Source organism: Cherax quadricarinatus, chromosome 42 (genome assembly GCF_038502225.1).
Source record: "Cherax quadricarinatus isolate ZL_2023a chromosome 42, ASM3850222v1, whole genome shotgun sequence".
Taxonomy (NCBI): domain Eukaryota; kingdom Metazoa; phylum Arthropoda; class Malacostraca; order Decapoda; family Parastacidae; genus Cherax; species Cherax quadricarinatus.
In genome coordinates, this window is record NC_091333.1 from 19,781,352 (window position 1) to 19,800,239 (window position 18,888).

Here is an 18,888-nt window from a genome sequence, read left to right on the forward strand (position 1 = left end):
GTTCCTAAACAACAACCAGCATAGTTTTAGACAAGGCAAAGTAACGAGAGCTAGGCAGGAGGAAGAGAGAGAGAGAGAGAGAGAGAGAGAGAGAGAGGGGGGGGGAGAGAGGGGGGGGGAGAGGGAATGGGTGGATTACATATTTTTGGATTGTAAGAAGGCGTTACATACACTCTGTCACAATAAACTGGGACAGACGCTAGAGAAGCAGGCAGGAATAACAGGGAAAACACTACAGTGGATCAAGAAATATTTAACAGGAAGTAAACACCGAGTTATTGTCTGGAAGTTGTCGGGATAGACGAGTGACGAGTGTGTCCACTACTGTCACTACCTGTACCAGTACTGTTTCTTGTATATATAAACAATTTCACAGAAGAAATCGAGTCACAGATGCCCCTGTTCCCTAATGGCATAAAAATTAATGAAAATACAAACTGGCACAGACAAGGAAACACTACAAAGAGATCTGGACAAGCTGGAAGATTGGTTTGAAAAGTTGCTATTAGAATTTAATCCCAGCAAATACAAAGTTACGAAGATAATGGAAGGGTAAAAAGACCTGCGGGTACAGACTCGGGATAAGCAAAGTTCCCAGCGTTTCACTGAGACACTTGTCAACCGGATAATTACTGCAGCAAAAAACAAGGTTGGCAAATTTAAAGATAACTTTCATGAACCCCAAGAAGGAGGTTATGTACGACCTTATACACAGCATATGTCAAACCCATCTTAGAGTATGTAGTGCCAGTGTGGTGCAACTATTGTAGTGCCAGTGTGGTGCAACTATTGTAGTGCCAGTGTGGTGCAACTATTGTAGTGCCAGTATGGAACAACTATTGTAGTGCCAGTATGGAACAACTATTGTAGTGCCAGTATGGAACAACTATTGTAGTGCCAGTATGGAACAACTATTGTAGTGCCAGTATGGAACAACTATTGTAGTGCCAGTATGGAACAACTATTGTAGTGCCAGTATGGAACAACTATTGAATTGCCAGCATGGAACAACTATTGTAGTGCCAGTATGGAACAACTATTGTAGTGCCAGTATGGAACAACTATTGTAGTGCCAGTATGGAACAACTATTGTAGTGCCAGTATGGAACAACTATTGTAGTGCCAGTATGGAACAACTATTGTATTGCCAGTATGGAACAACTATTGTATTGCCAGTATGGAACAACTATTGTAGTGCCAGTATGGAACAACTATTGTAGTGCCAGTATGGAACAACTATTGTAGTGCCAGTATGGAACAACTATTGTAGTGCCAGTATGGGACAACTATTGTAGTGCCAGTATGGAACAACTATTGTAGTGCCAGTATGGAACAACTATTGTAGTGCCAGTATGGAACAACTATTGTAGTGCCAGTATGGAACAACTATTGTATTGCCAGTATGGAACAACTATTGTAGTGCCAGTATGGAACAACTATTGTAGTGCCAGTATGGAACAACTATTGTAGTGCCAGTATGGAACAACTATTGTAGTGCCAGTATGGAACAACTATTGTAGTGCCAGTGTGGTACAACTATTTGATAAAATATCTTAAGAAACTGGAAAAAGTGAAAAATTTTGGAGTGTTACTAGTCCCAGAGCCGAGAGATATTAGGTGTGAGGCGAGACATGAGGCATTAAACCTGACGACACTAAAGAACACAAAAGCCAGAGCTGACATGATTACGACGTGCAAAATACTGAGAGGAATTGACAGAGTGGACAGGCCGAGTCTTTCTGAGAGACGAGTCCCTAGAACATGAGGTCACAACTGGAAGTTAAATATACAGACTAGTAAAAGGGATGTCAGGAAACACTTGCTTAGCTTTTGAGTGGTCAGGAAGTGAACCTAGAAAGCGAAATATTAGAAGAGGAAATATACAATTTTAAGAATTAAATATGAAAGGAATCACCCAGCCAGGAGAGTGAACCGTGGACTGGAGGTTAAAGTTCTCGCTTCACACGGCGAGGGTTCGGGTTCGATTCCCGGAGAAGACAGAAACATTGGGCGTGTTTCCTTACACGGGTTGTCTATGTTCCTCATCAGTAAAATGGGTACCTGGGTGTTAGTCGACTGGTGTGGGTCGCATCCTACGACAAAACTGACCTAATTTGCGAGAAAATGTTCAGCGTAACCAGGGGTTTTCTATATGGTAGTATGTCATTGATGTCAGCTAGGACTGTATACCTTGTACATGTACTTGTAGAAATACAGATATTGTTATTAATAGTAGTAGTAGCGAGCAGGACAGGCGCGGGGCCAGGAGCTCACTCAACTTCTGCAAACATAAATAGGTGAGTACGTATACGTACGTGAACATGCACACTCGTACACTCACGTGCACATGCATACACAGACGCGCACACACGCATGCGCACTCACACGAAAATCCGCACCCTAAAACTAATGGCTGGAGCCAGACAGCGAGAGGAAACAAGCAATAAGGACACCTCTTTTAGTGCTGCTGTCCGTCATAGTGGGTTTTCTATCAACTTTGAGGAGAAGGTTGTTGCTGCCTCCCGACAGCAACAACCTTTTTCTTAACAGCTATTTGCATCTCCAGCCATTGTTTCCTTCAAGAGGAATGTACCTACATAACACAAGCCTTCGCACGTTCTTAATTTCCCTCTTTGTTCATGCGAAGGCTCTCAGGGAACAAGCTAGACTCAACAAATCCCCTACGGAACACTTCTCTAAATAGTTTTTAGTGTTCCCGCGTGAAGATGTTGCCATGAATACCCGCGAAGTGTTTGCTAGAAGCACCATTAACGCATCCTGTATGACTAAATCCTCCATCAAGGGCGTCACTACGAATGGAAATCCCACATCTCTAACCAGTATGGGAGGAGTCTTCACCATCCCCTGTGAACACTGTCCCAAGAAATATATAGTGGAAACAGACAGAGATCTATTCTGATCGCCTGAGTGAACATGGAGGCGCCTGTAAGAGGGTCGAGGAACGCCTGTGTTCTTCATATGGAGGCGCCTGTAACAGGGACGAGGAACGCCTGTGTCCTTTACATGGAGGCGCCTATAACAGGGACGAGGAATGTCTGCCCTTCACATGGAGGTGCCTGTAACAGGGTCGAGGAACGCCTGTGCCCTTCACAGAAATTCAACGGGACAAGAGATGAATTTAAATTTAGGCGCAGCTCGCTTTCACTGAATCCAAGCTCACTGAAGACGAGCTTCCAGGCATGGAAAGTGCCTGGAAGCTTCATCGACACCCTGCAACATATTACTGGAAGCTACAAAACTTCAAAAAAACACTGGCATACATGATGCTCAACCAGGCTAAGTCAACTTACCTCACAACACAGGAATCACGTGACTTCATGGCCTCCCTGACACTATATCAAAAAACCTCGATCATACTTTCATGAGGCCACTGTGACCACTGCGTAGTCACAGTGGGATCCATGCTAGCCTATCTATGGTGTATAAATATACCTAGTTGGATGAGTGTGGCGTAAGTTGATAACGCAGTTAAATATTAAGGTTGAATATTTGAAGGAAATCAGAAGAGACGTTCACAAGTCATTATATGGAAACTATCCAAATTTGTTCCATAAAATGGTAAATTAGGACAAACACAGACCAAAAGTAGTTCGGATATTTCAGAAGGACCAAAGACACCAACATCCTCAACTACACAAGCACATTAAGCTTCAAGTCGCTCAGATGTTGTGTTGTCAAGTTACCATCATAGAAAACTTGAAGGTAATCAGATGCAACACTCAGAAATTATCACATAAAAAGCAATATTACAGTTTTTACAAATTCTTCCGAGACAAATAAAACTTCAGTGTAAACCTTTCCCAAAGACCGAGCAGCGTTTATGTAAGTTTAGTGTACCTAGGTGCACACATGTTAGTGTACCTAGGTGCACACACATGTTAGTGTACCTAGGTGCATACATGTTAGTGTACCTAGGTGCATACATGTTAGTGTACCTAGGTGCACACATGTTAGTGTACCTAGGTGCATACATGTTAGTGTACCTAGGTGCACACATGTTAGTGTACCTAGGTGCATACACATGTTAGTGTACCTAGGTGCACACATGTTAGTGTGCCTAGGTGCATACACATGTTAGTGTACCTAGGTGCATACACATGTTAGTGTACCTAGGTGCACACATGTTAGTGTGCCTAGGTGCATACACATGTTAGTGTACCTAGGTGCATACATGTTAGTGTACCTAGGTGCATACATGTTAGTGTACCTAGGTGCACACATGTTAGTGTACCTAGGTGCATACACATGTTAGTGTACCTAGGTGCACACATGTTAGTGTACCTAGGTGCATACACATGTTAGTGTACCTAGGTGCACACATGTTAGTGTACCTAGGTGCATACACATGTTAGTGTACCTAGGTGCATACACATGTTAGTGTACCTAGGTGCATACACATGTTAGTGTACCTAGGTGCATACACATGTTAGTGTACCTAGGTGCATACACATGTTAGTGTACCTAGGTGGATACACATGTTAGTGTACCTAGGTGCACACATGTTAGTGTGCCTAGGTGCATACACATGTTAGTGTACCTAGGTGCATACACATGTTAGTGTACCTAGGTGCACACACATGTTAGTGTACCTAGGTGCACACACATGTTAGTGTACCTAGGTGCACACATGTTAGTGTACCTAGGTGCATACACATGTTAGTGTACCTAGGTGCATACACATGTTAGTGTACCTAGGTGCATACACATGTTAGTGTACCTAGGTGCATACACATGTTAGTGTACCTAGGTGCATACACATGTTAGTGTACCTAGGTGCATACACATGTTAGTGTACCTAGGTGCATACACATGTTAGTGTACCTAGGTGCATACACATGTTAGTGTACCTAGGTGCATACACATGTTAGTGTACCTAGGTGCATACACATGTTAGTGTACCTAGGTGCACACATGTTAGTGTACCTAGGTGCATACACATGTTAGTGTACCTAGGTGCACACATGTTAGTGTACCTAGGTGCATACACATGTTAGTGTACCTAGGTGCATACACATGTTAGTGTACCTAGGTGCATACACATGTTAGTGTACCTAGGTGCATACACATGTTAGTGTACCTAGGTGCATACACATGTTAGTGCTAGGTGCATACACATGTTAGTGTACCTAGGTGCATACACATGTTAGTGTACCTAGGTGCATACACATGTTAGTGTACCTAGGTGCATACACATGTTAGTGTACCTAGGTGCATACACATGTTAGTGTACCTAGGTGCATACACATGTTAGTGTACCTAGGTGCACACATGTTAGTGTGCCTAGGTGCATACACATGTTAGTGTACCTAGGTGCATACACATGTTAGTGTACCTAGGTGCACACATGTTAGTGTACCTAGGTGCATACACATGTTAGTGTACCTAGGTGCACACATGTTAGTGTACCTAGGTGCATACACATGTTAGTGTACCTAGGTGCATACACATGTTAGTGTACCTAGGTGCATACACATGTTAGTGTACCTAGGTGCATACACATGTTAGTGTACCTAGGTGCATACACATGTTAGTGTACCTAGGTGCATACACATGTTAGTGTACCTAGGTGCATACACATGTTAGTGTACCTAGGTGCACACATGTTAGTGTACCTAGGTGCATACACATGTTAGTGTACCTAGGTGCACACACATGTTAGTGTACCTAGGTGCATACACATGTTAGTGTACCTAGGTGCATACACATGTTAGTGTACCTAGGTGCATACACATGTTAGTGTACCTAGGTGCATACACATGTTAGTGTACCTAGGTGCATACACATGTTAGTGTACCTAGGTGCACACACATGTTAGTGTACCTAGGTGCACACACATGTTAGTGTACCTAGGTGCACACACATGTTAGTGTACCTAGGTGCACACACATGTTAGTGTACCTAGGTGCACACACATGTTAGTGTACCTAGGTGCACACACATGTTAGTGTACCTAGGTGCACACACATGTTAGTGTACCTAGGTGCATACATGTTAGTGTACCTAGGTGCACACACATGTTAGTGTACCTAGGTGCATACACATGTTAGTGTACCTAGGTGCATACACATGTTAGTGTACCTAGGTGCATACACATGTTAGTGTACCTAGGTGCACACACATGTTAGTGTACCTAGGTGCATACACATGTTAGTGTACCTAGGTGCATACACATGTTAGTGTACCTAGGTGCATACACATGTTAGTGTACCTAGGTGCATACACATGTTAGTGTACCTAGGTGCACACACATGTTAGTGTACCTAGGTGCATACACATGTTAGTGTACCTAGGTGCACACACATGTTAGTGTGCCTAGGTGCACACACATGTTAGTGTACCTAGGTGCATACACATGTTAGTGTACCTAGGGCCACACACATGTTAGTGTACCTAGGTGCATACACATGTTAGTGTACCTAGGTGCACACACATGTTAGTGTACCTAGGTGCATACACATGTTAGTGTACCTAGGTGCATACACATGTTAGTGTACCTAGGTGCATACACATGTTAGTGTACCTAGGTGCATACACATGTTAGTGTACCTAGGTGCACACACATGTTAGGTGCATACACATGTTAGTGTACCTAGGTGCATACACATGTTAGTGTACCTAGGTGCATACACATGTTAGTGTACCTAGGTGCATACACATGTTAGTGTACCTAGGTGCATACACATGTTAGTGTACCTAGGTGCATACACATGTTAGTGTACCTAGGTGCATACACATGTTAGTGTACCTAGGTGCACACACATGTTAGTGTACCTAGGTGCATACACATGTTAGTGTACCTAGGTGCACACACATGTTAGTGTACCTAGGTGCACACACATGTTAGTGTACCTAGGTGCATACACATGTTAGTGTACCTAGGTGCATACACATGTTAGTGTACCTAGGTGCATACACATGTTAGTGTACCTAGGTGCATACACATGTTAGTGTACCTAGGTGCACACACATGTTAGTGTACCTAGGTGCACACACATGTTAGTGTACCTAGGTGCATACACATGTTAGTGTACCTAGGTGCACACACATGTTAGTGTACCTAGGTGCACACACATGTTAGTGTACCTAGGTGCATACACATGTTAGTGTACCTAGGTGCATACACATGTTAGTGTACCTAGGTGCATACACATGTTAGTGTACCTAGGTGCACACACATGTTAGTGTACCTAGGTGCATACACATGTTAGTGTACCTAGGTGCACACATGTTAGTGTACTTAGGTGCACACACGTTAGTGTACCTAGGTGCACACACATGTTAGTGTACCTAGGTGCATACACATGTTAGTGTACCTAGGTGCATACACATGTTAGTGTACTTAGGTGTATACACATGTTAGTGTACCTAGGTGCATACACATGTTAGTGTACCTAGGTGCACACACATGTTAGTGTACCTAGGTGCACACACATGTTAGTGTACCTAGGTGCATACACATGTTAGTGTACCTAGGTGCACACACATGTTAGTGTACCTAGGTGCACACACATGTTAGTGTACCTAGGTGCACACACATGTTAGTGTACTTAGGTGCATACACATGTTAGTGTACCTAGGTGCATACACATGTTAGTATACCTAGGTGCATACACATGTTGGTGTACCTAGGTGCACACACATGTTAGTATACCTAGGTGCACACACATGTTAGTGTACCTAGGTGCATACACATGTTAGTGTACTTAGGTGCATACACATGTTAGTGTACCTAGGTGCATACACATGTTAGTATACCTAGGTGCATACACATGTTAGTGTACCTAGGTGTACACACATGTTAGTGTACCTAGGTGCACACACATGTTAGTGTACCTAGGTGCACACACATGTTAGTGTACCTAGGTGCATACACATGTTAGTGTACCTAGGTACATACACATGTTAGTGTACCTAGGTGCATACACATGTTAGTGCACCTAGGTGCACACACATTTTAGTGTACCTAGGTGCATACACATGTTAGTGTACCTAGGTGCATACACACGTTAGTGTACCTAGGTGCATACACATGTTAGTGTACCTAGGTGCACACACATGTTAGTGTACCTAGGTGCACACACATGTTAGTGTACCTAGGTGCACACACATGTTAGTGTACCTAGGTGCATACACATGTTAATGTACCTAGGTGCATACACATGTTAGTGTACCTAGGTGCACACACATGTTAGTGTACCTAGGTGCATACACATGTTAGTGTACCTAGGTGCACACACATGTTAGTTTACCTAGGTGCATACACATGTTAGTGTACCTAGGTGCATACACATGTTAGTGTACCTAGGTGCATACACATGTTAGTGTACCTAGGTGCACACACATGTTAGTGTACCTATGTGCACACACATGTTAGTGTACCTAGGTGCACACACATGTTAGTGTACCTAGGTGCATACACATGTTAGTGTACCTAGGTGCACACACATGTTAGTGTACCTAGGAGCATACACATGTTAGTGTACCTAGGTGCATACACATGATAGTGTACCTAGGTGCATACACATGTTAGTGTACCTAGGTGCACACACATGTTAGTGCACCTAGGTGCACACACATGTTAGTGTACCTAGGTGCACACACATGTTAGTGTACCTAGGTGCATACATATGTTAGTGTATTTAGGTGCACACACATGTTAGTGTACCTAGGTGCATACACATGTTAGTGTACCTAGGTGCATACACATGTTAGTGTACCTAGGTGCACACACATGTTAGTGTACCTAAGTGCATACACATGTTAGTGTACTTAAGTGCACACATATATTAGCGTACTTAAGTGCATACACATGTTAGTGTACCTAAGTGCACACACATGTTAGTGTACTTAAGTGCACACACATGTTAGTGTACTTAAGTGCACACACATGTTAGTGTGCTTCAGTGCACACACATGTTAGTGTACTTAAGTGCACACACATGTTAGTGTGCTTAAGTGCACACACATGTTAGTGTACTTAAGTGCACACACATGTTAGTGTACTTAAGTGCACACACATGTTAGTGTACTTAAGTGCACACACATGTTAGTGTGCTTAAGTGCACACACATGTTAGTGTACCTAAGTGCACACACATGTTAGTGTACTTAAGTGCACACACATGTTAGTGTACCTAAGTGCACACAGATGTTAGTGTACTTAAGTGTACACACATTTTAGTGTACTTAAGTGCACACACATGTTAGTGTACCTAAGTGCACACACATGCTAGTGTACTTAAGTGCACACATATGTTAGTGTACCTAAGTGCACACACATGTTAGTGTACCTAAGTGCACACACATGTTAGTGTACTTAAGTGCACACACGTTAGTGTACTTAAGTGCACACACATGTTAGTGTACCTAAGTGCACACACATGTTAGTGTACTTAAGTGCACACACATGTTAGTGTACCTAAGTGCACACACATGTTAGTGTACTTAAGTGCACACACATGTTAGTGTACTTAAGTGCACGCACGTTAGTGTGCTTAAGTGCACACACATGTTAGTGTACTTAAGTGCACACACATGTTAGTGTACTTAAGTGCACACACATGTTAGTGTACCTAAGTGCACACACATGTTAGTGTACTTAAGTGCACACACATGTTAGTGTACTTAAGTGCACACACATGTTAGTGTGCTTAAGTGCACACACATGTTAGTGTACTTAAGTGCACACACATGTTAGTGTGCTTAAGTGCACACACATGTTAGTGTACTTAAGTGCACACACATGTTAGTTTGCTTAAGTGCACACACATGTTAGTGTACCTAAGTGCACACACATGTTAGTGTACTTAAGTGCACACACATGTTAGTGTACCTAAGTGCACACACATGTTAGTGTACTTAAGTGCACACACATGTTAGTGTACCTAAGTGCACACACATGTTAGTGTACCTAAGTGCACACACATGTTAGTGTACTTAAGTGCACACACATGTTAGTGTACTTAAGTGCACACACTTGTTAGTGTACTTAAGTGCACATACATGTTAGTGTACTTAAGTGCACACACATGTTAGTGTACTTAAGTGCACATACATGTTAGTGTACTTACGTGCACACACATGTTAGTGTACTTAAGTGCACGCACATGTTAGTGTACTTAAGTGCACACACATGTTAGTGTGCTTAAGTGCACACACATGTTAGTGTACTTAAGTGCACACACATGTTAGTGTACCTAAGTGCACACACATGTTAGTGTACTTAAGTGCACACACATTTTAGTGTACTTAAGTGCACACACTTGTTAGTGTACTTAAGTGCACATACATGTTAGTGTACTTAAGTGCACACACATGTTAGTGTACCTAAGTGCACACACATGTTAGTGTACTTAAGTGCACACACATGTTTAGTGTACTTAAGTGCACACACATGTTAGTGTACCTAAGTGCACACACATGTTAGTGTACTTAAGTGCACACACATGTTTAGTGTACTTAAGTGCACACACATGTTTAAAGCCGACCGGCAGATACATTTTCCAGTTAATATACAGAATCCAACAAAATTTGCGCCTACACATACACAGCCTAGGCCCATAACACATTCCATCCATTTTACACGAGGCATCAACCATTGAGGATTGATGACCTTCACAATTGTTACTTTTTTAATAAGATAAAAACACTAAACTCGAAGGGATCATATAGCGCCTGTGGAATGGACGGCATTCAAATCTGATCCAAGGGGAAGATAAGTCCAAATCTTGGATCAAGAGCCCCTCACCAGCACCAAGGTTAAATAATATAATAATGACCTGGAAGGCGTATAAATCTGTATCTTTATATGTTCGTCTTCCCTGTTTACTCCGTCTCTTTTCTCTTCGCCTACATTCGCTCTTGTCTCTTCAGTTACCACTTTCAATGTTCATGTAGTATCTCACTGTTTCCTACCCCCTTGGGAAGTTGCAACGGTTTGTGTCTGTTCTTTCCCACTGTCGTGCACGAAAGCCCAGCTGCCTATGGTGGCTTCTCGCTCTTTTTCTTAACCACTGCCGATCTCATTCTCATGCCATTGCAGTGTATACCGATGGTTCCAAGTCTTCTGACGGCGTCGGATTCACAACACTGTTTCTGGACAGAGTCGTGCGAGGGTATTTATTATCCCCGGCTAGCAGTTTTATGGCTGAATTGTATGTTATTGTCATAGCACTTATCCGTATTGCATCTATGCCTGTGTCACCATTTGTGGTCGTTTCAGACTCCCTTAGTGCTTTACAGGCCTGGTGGCTAAAGCTCCCGCTTCACACACGGAGGGCCCGGGTTCGATTCCCGGCGGGTGGAAACATTTCGACACGTTTCCTTACACCTATTGTCCTGTTCACCTAGCAGCAAATAGGTACCTGGGTGTTAGTCGACTGGTGTGGGTCGCATCCTGGGGGACAAGATTAAGGACCCCAATGGAAATAAGTTAGACAGTCCTCGATGACGCACTGACTTTCTTGGGTTATCCTGGGTGGCTAACCCTCCGGAGTTAAAAATCCGAACGAAATCTTATCTTATCTTATCTTATCTTATCATCCCATTGTTCTTTGTTTCCAACTTTGGTTATGCCGTATCTCTAGCAAGCTCAAAGATAATTTTTTTGTTGGGTCCCCAGTCATCTTGACGTATAGGGCAATGAACAGGCAGACACTGCTGCGCGGTCAGCAGTACATGACCTCCCAGTTTCATATAGAGGTGTTCCATTCACTGACTATTTTGCTGTAATTGCTACTCACTTTAGCACCCGTTGGCAAACTTTGGTCTGATCTGCTCCATAATAAACTACATTCTGTTAAACCGAGTAAAGGATTCTGAGTCTTCTTATCAGTGTCGAGGTTGGGAGACTATTATCTCCCGTCTTCGCATCGGCCACACTCGTCTTACTCGCGGGTATCTCATGGAGAGGCTCCCTTTTCCACTCTGAGAATTGTCAGATTCCAGTTTCTGTCAGCCATATTCTGTTGGACTGTCTGCTCTATCAACAAGCATACAGAATTTACCTGCAGAATTTACCTCCGACGTAGTCACTGTTCTACTGCCCTTACTTTACCTTCTCTTCTTGCTGATGGATCCTCCTTTAACCCAGACTCTCTCATTGACTTTTTAACAGCAACTGATTTACTGCACAAACTTTGATAATGATCTCTCTAGTACTCCTCACAGCCCTTTCTACCTCAGTCTCTTGCTACCCTCTACCACTGCCCCGCAGCACTCCATGACCTAATAATCTTCGCTCTCCCTCTTGATACCCAATACCCCTGCATCCTTCCCTGCCCAGTAGCACTGTATGAACCTTGTAGATTTAGCGCTTTTTTATTATAATAATAAATGTTGGACAGGACAATAACCATGCCATATATAAACTAAATAATGTAGATCTTAATACTACTGATTGCAAAAAAAGATTTAGGAGTTCTGGTTAGCAGTAACCTGAAATCGAGACAACAGTGCATAAGTGTTCGCAATAAAGCTAACAGAATTCTTGGCTTTATATCAAGAAGCATAGATAATAGAAGTCCTCAGGTTGTTCTTCAACTCTATATATCTATATTTAGACTATGCTGCTCAGTTCTGGTCACCGTATTAAAGAATGAATATAAATACTCTGGAAAACTTACAAAGGAGGATGCCAAAGTTGATTCCATATATCAGAAATCTTCCCTATGAGGATAGACTGAGGGCCCTGAATCTGCACTCTCTGGAAAGGCGTAGAATTAGGGGGGATATGATCGAGGTGTATAAATGGAAAACAGGAATAAATAAAGGGGATGTAAATAGTGTACTAAAAATATCTAGCATAGACAGGACTCGTAGCAGTGGTTTCAAATTGGAAAAATTCAGGTTCAGGAAGGATATAGGAAAGTACTGGTTTGGTAATAGAGTTGTGGATGAGTGGAACAAACTCCCGAGTACAGTTATTGAGGCTAAAACGTTGTGTAGTTTTAAAAATAGGTTAGATAAATACATGAGTGAGTGTGGGTGGGTGTGAGTTGGACCTGACTAGCTTGTGCTACTAGGTCAGATGTCGTGCTCCTTCCTTAAGTGAATGAGACTTGACCTGTCTAGGTTAGGGCGTTGGCTTAAGCCGGTACGAGAAGTGGACCTGCCTCGCATGGGCCAGTAGGACTGTTGCAGTGTTCCTTCTTTCTTATGTTCTTATAAATTAATACTACAACATTTCCATATTAAAAGTGATAAAATATTGTGTAAACATAATATTAAACATAATATTAAACATAATATTAAACACAATATTAAACACAATATTAAACATAATATTAAACATAATATTAAACACAATATTAAACACAATATTAAACATAATATTAAACATAATATTAAACACAATATTAAACACAATATTAAACATAATATTAAACACAATATTAAACACAATATTAAACACAATATTAAACATAATATTAAACATAATATTAAACACAATATTAAACACAATATTAAACACAATATTAAACATAATATTAAACACAATATTAAACACAATATTAAACACAATATTAAACATAATATTAAACACAATATTAAACATAATATTAAACACAATATTAAACATAATATTAAACACAATATTAAACACAATATTAAACATAATATTAAACACAATATTAAACATAATATTAAACACAATATTAAACACAATATTAAACATAATATTAAACACAATATTAAACATAATATTAAACACAATATTAAACACAATATTAAACATAATATTAAACATAATATTAAACACAATATTAAACATAATATTAAACACAATATTAAACACAATATTAAACACAATATTAAACATAATATTAAACATAATATTAAACACAATATTAAACATAATATTAAACACAATATTAAACATAATATTAAACATAATATTAAACACAATATTAAACATAATATTAAACATAATATTAAACACAATATTAAACATAATATTAAACACAATATTAAACATAATATTAAACATAATATTAAATATTAAACATAATATTAAACACAATATTAAACACAATATTAAACACAATATTAAACATAATATTAAACACAATATTAAACACAATATTAAACACAATATTAAACATAATATTAAACATATTAAACATAATATTAAACACAATATTAAACATAATATTAAACACAATATTAAACATAATATTAAACACAATATTAAACACAATATTAAACATAATATTAAACACAATATTAAACATAATATTAAACATAATATTAAACACAATATTAAACTTAATATTAAACATAATATTAAACATAATATTAAATACCAAACTTTTTGTAAGTAGAATCACCAGTGTTGACACTGACGATGATCTATTACACTGCTGTATCCATCTATTACACTGTTGTATCCATCTATTACACTGTTGTATCCATCTATTACACTGTTGTATCCATCTATTACACTGTTGTATCCATCTGTCACACTGTTGTATCCATCTATTACACTGTTGTATCCATCTATTACACTGTTGTATCCATCTATTACACTGTTGTATCCATCTATTACACTGTTGTATCCATTACACTGTTGTATCCATCTATTACACTGTTGTATCCATCTATTACACTGTTGTATCCATCTATTACACTGTTGTATCCATCTGTTACACTGTTGTATCCATCTATTACACTGTTGTATCCATCTATTACACTGTTGTATCCATCTATTACACTGCTGTATCCATCTATTACACTGCTGTATCCATCTGTTACACTGTTGTATCCATCTATTACACTGTTGTATCCATCTGTTACACTGCTGTATCCATCTGTTACACTGTTGTATCCATCTATTACACTGTTGTATCCATCTGTTACACTGTTGTATCCATCTATTACACTGCTGTATCCATCTATTACACTGCTGTATCCATCTATTACACTGTTGTATCCATCTGTTACACTGTTGTATCATCTATTACACTGTTGTATCCATCTATTACACTGTTGTATCCATCTATTACACTGTTGTATCCATCTATTACACTGCTGTATCCATCTATTACACTGCTGTATCCATCTATTACACTGCTGTATCATCTGTTACACTGTTGTATCCATCTATTACACTGTTGTATCCATCTATTACACTGTTGTATCCACATCTATTACACTGTTGTATCTATTACACTGTTGTATCCATCTATTACACTGTTGTATCCATCTATTACACTGTTGTATCCATCTATTACACTGCTGTATCCATCTATTACACTGTTGTATCCATCTATTACACTGTTGTATCCATCTATTACACTGCTGTATCCATCTATTACACTGTTGTATCCATCTATTACACTGTTGTATCCATCTATTACACTGTTGTATCCATCTATTACACTGTTGTATCCATCTATTACACTGCTGTATCCATCTATTACACTGTTGTATCCATCTATTACACTGTTGTATCCATCTATTACACTGTTGTATGCATCTATTACACTGTTGTATCCATCTATTACACTGCTGTATCCATCTATTACACTGTTGTATCCATCTATTACACTGTTGTATCCATCTATTACACTGTTGTATCCATCTATTACACTGTTGTATGCATCTATTACACTGCTGTATCCATCTATTACACTGTTGTATCCATCTATTACACTGTTGTATCCATCTATTACACTGTTGTATCCATCTATTACACTGTTGTATCCATCTATTACACTGTTGTATCCATCTATTACACTGTTGTATCCATCTATTACACTGTTGTATCCATCTATTACACTGTTGTATCCATCTATTACACTGTTGTATCCATCTATTACACTGTTGTATCCATCTATTACACTGCTGTATCCATCTATTACACTGCTGTATCCATCTATTACACTGTTGTATCCATCTATTACACTGTTGTATCCATCTATTACACTGCTGTATCCATCTATTACACTGCTGTATCCATCTATTACACTGTTGTATCCATCTATTACACTGTTGTATCCATCTATTGCACTGTTGTATCCATCTATTACACTGTTGTATCCATCTATTACACTGCTGTATCCATCTATTACACTGCTGTATCCATCTGTTACACTGTTGTATCCATCTATTACACTGTTGTATCCATCTGTTACACTGTTGTATCCATCTATTACACTGTTGTATCCATCTATTACACTGTTGTCTCCATCTATTACACTGTTGTATGCATCTATTACACTGTTGTATCCATCTATTACACTGTTGTATCCATCTATTACACTGTTGTATCCATCTATTACACTGTTGTATCCATCTATTACACTGTTGTATCCATCTATTACACTGTTGTATCCATCTATTACACTGTTGTATCCATCTATTACACTGTTGTATCCATCTATTACACTGTTGTATCCATCTGTTACACTGTTGTATCCATCTATTACACTGTTGTATCCATCTATTACACTGTTGTATCCATCTATTACACTGTTGTATCCATCTATTACACTGTTGTATCCATCTATTACACTGTTGTATCCATCTATTACACTGTTGTATCCATCTATTACACTGTTGTATCCATCTATTACACTGTTGTATCCATCTATTACACTGTTGTATCCATCTATTACACTGTTGTATCCATCTATTACACTGTTGTATCCATCTATTACACTGTTGTATCCATCTATTACACTGCTGTATCCATCTATTACACTGTTGTATCCATCTATTACACTGTTGTATCCATCTATTACACTGTTGTATCCATCTATTACACTGTTGTATCCATCTATTACACTGTTGTATCCATCTATTACACTGTTGTATCCATCTATTACACTGTTGTATGCATCTATTACACTGCTGTATCCATCTATTACACTGTTGTATCCATCTATTACACTGTTGTATCCATCTATTACACTGTTGTATCCATCTATTACACTGTTGTATCCATCTATTACACTGTTGTATCCATCTATTACACTGTTGTATCCATCTATTACACTGTTGTATCCATCTATTACACTGTTGTATCCATCTATTACACTGTTGTATCCATCTATTACACTGTTGTATCCATCTGTTACACTGTTGTATCCATCTATTACACTGTTGTATCCATCTATTACACTGTTGTATCCATCTATTACACCGTTGTATCCATCTGTTACACTGTTGTATCCATCTATTACACTGTTGTATCCATCTATTACACAGTTATCTCCATCTATTACACTGTTGTCTCCATCTATTACACTATTGTATAAATCTATTACACTGTTGTCTCCATCTATTACACTGTTGTATCCATCTATCAAACTGTTGTATCCATCTATCACACTGTTGTATCCATCTATTACACTGTTGTATCCATCTGTCACACTGTTGTATCCATCTATTACACTGTTGTATCCATCTATTACACTGTTGTATCCATCTATTACACTGTTGTATCCATCTATTACACTGTTGTATCCATCTATTACACTGTTGTATCCATTACACTGCAGTATCCATCTATCATACTGTTGCGTCCATGTATTACACTGTTGTATCCATCTATTACACTGTTGTGTCCATATATCACACTGTTGTGTCAATTTATTACACTGTTGTATCCATCTACCACACTGTTGTATCCATCTATCACACTGTTGTGTCCATCTATTACACTGTTGTGTCCATCTATCACAGTGTTGTCTACTTCTATCACACTGTTATGTCCATCTATTACACTGTTGTCTCCATCTATTACACTGTTTTCTCCATCTATTGCACTGTTGCCTCCATCGCACTACTGTGTCAATCTATCATACTGTTGTCTCCATCTATGACCCTGTTGTGTCCATCTATCACACTGTTGTGTCCATCTATTACACTGTTGTGTCCATCTATGACTCTCTTGTGTCCATCTACCACACTGTTGTGTCCATCTATTAAGAACATAAGAACATAAGAAAGAAGGAACACTGCAACAGGCCTACTGACCCATGCGAAGCAGGTCCATGTCCCCCCCGGATTAGACCAATGACCCCCCCGGATTAGACCAATGACTTCCCCGGATTAGCCCAATGACCCAACCAGTCTGGTCATCTCCACTCAAGGATGGAGCACTGCACCAGACCCAGCAGCACAAGCTAGTCAGGTCCAACTCACACCCACCCACACCCACTCATGTATTTATCTAACCTATTTTTAAAACTACACGTTTTAGCCTGAATAACTGTACTCGGGAGTTTGTTCCACTCATCCACAACTCTATTACCAAACCAGTGCTTTCCTATATCCTTCCTGAATCTGAATTTTTCCAACTTGAAACCATTGCTGCGAGTCCTGTCTTGACTGGAAATTTTCAGCACGCTATTTACATCCCCTTTATTTATTCCTGTTTTCCATTAATACACCTCGATCATATCCCCCCTAATTCTACGCCTTTCGAGAGAGTGCAGATTCAGGGTTCTCAGTCTATCCTCACAGGGAAGATTTCTGATACATGGGATCATCTTTGTCATCCTCCTCTGTACGTTTTCCAGAGTGTTTTTATCCATTCTGTAATACGGTGACCAGAACTGAGCAGTATAGTCTAAATGAGGCCTAACCAAGGATATATAGAGTTGAAGAACAACCTGAGGACTTCTATTATTTATACTTCTAGATATTAAGCCAAGAATTCTGTTAGCTTTATTGCGAACACTAATGCACTGTTGTCTTGGTTTTAGATTACTGCTAACCAGAACTCCTAAATCCTTTCCGCAATCAGTAGTATTAAGATCTACATTATTTAGTTTATATGTGGCATGGTTATTTAACTGTCCAACATTTAGAACTTTGCATTTGTCAATATTAAACTGCATCTGCCACTTCACCGACCATTGCG

General features: G+C 39.5%; 1 protein-coding gene across 2 annotated transcripts in view; it reads right to left on the reverse strand.

Annotated features, from left to right (window-relative positions):
• Positions 1–18,888, reverse strand: part of LOC128695541 (cyclin-dependent kinase 12) — a 495,961-nt gene that overhangs the window by 437,972 nt on the left and 39,101 nt on the right. The gene's annotated exons all lie outside the window — the stretch shown is intronic.